We start from the raw sequence: 834 nt of genomic DNA on the forward strand, positions 1-834 counted from the left end.
AAAACCCAAACCTGTTAAGTAAGTCAAATTCTGACTCCCAGTGTAGACATAGGACACGGTAGCACCAACACACAAGGATGCCGTGACTCAGTTCCTTAGTGAAGCTTACTCCCACATCGACCCCACTTAGTAGTTTAGGGCTCACCAAATTAATTTTCCACTGTTCTCCACTGGAAATGTAAACTATCAGTATTCTTCTCAAGTTATTTGATACTGGCCCATAAATAAAAGTAACTATTTTGTTTTGGCAGACAATGTTTATGTTGTAAAAGTAAAAAATTATCAACTGATGTATATTTCACTATTTGGAGAAAATTGTACTGCACTGAGAAAGAATGAAATTTACATAAATCCAATAAGAACAATGAGAAATATTTGTTTATTCCCAATCCTCTGATTGTAGCTGTTTCTGAGATCTAATTGTGTATCTTCATGTCTAGTCCTAGATTGTTCCACCTGTGCTGGAATGAGTCAGCTGATGGCCTCTGACTGCTCTGCCATGACCTCTGGTCTTTACAATAAATATAATCTGAACTGCTAAATCTGGGCCAGATTTTAGGTCACTCTATTTGAAAAGAAAGGACATATTTAAATCTAAAAGCTCACCTAGTTGTTCAGTAGTCATCCTTCTCCACGTGGCACATGGAAACAAATATGATGCATTTTTCCACTAAAAATATGATTGGTTTGTAGGGAGCCCCAGTGGCCTAATGGTAAGAATCTGTGCTGCAATCCCAAAAGTATGCAGTTAAAATCCACCAGCTGCTCCACAGGAGAAGGATGAGCAATCTCCTCCTGAGCAATTACTGCCTCTGAAAACCCACTGGAGGGTCA

This window comes from Elephantulus edwardii, unplaced genomic scaffold, assembly GCF_000299155.1.
Source record: "Elephantulus edwardii isolate Elephantulus edwardi_28Jun2011 unplaced genomic scaffold, EleEdw1.0 scaffold00001, whole genome shotgun sequence".
Taxonomy (NCBI): domain Eukaryota; kingdom Metazoa; phylum Chordata; class Mammalia; order Macroscelidea; family Macroscelididae; genus Elephantulus; species Elephantulus edwardii.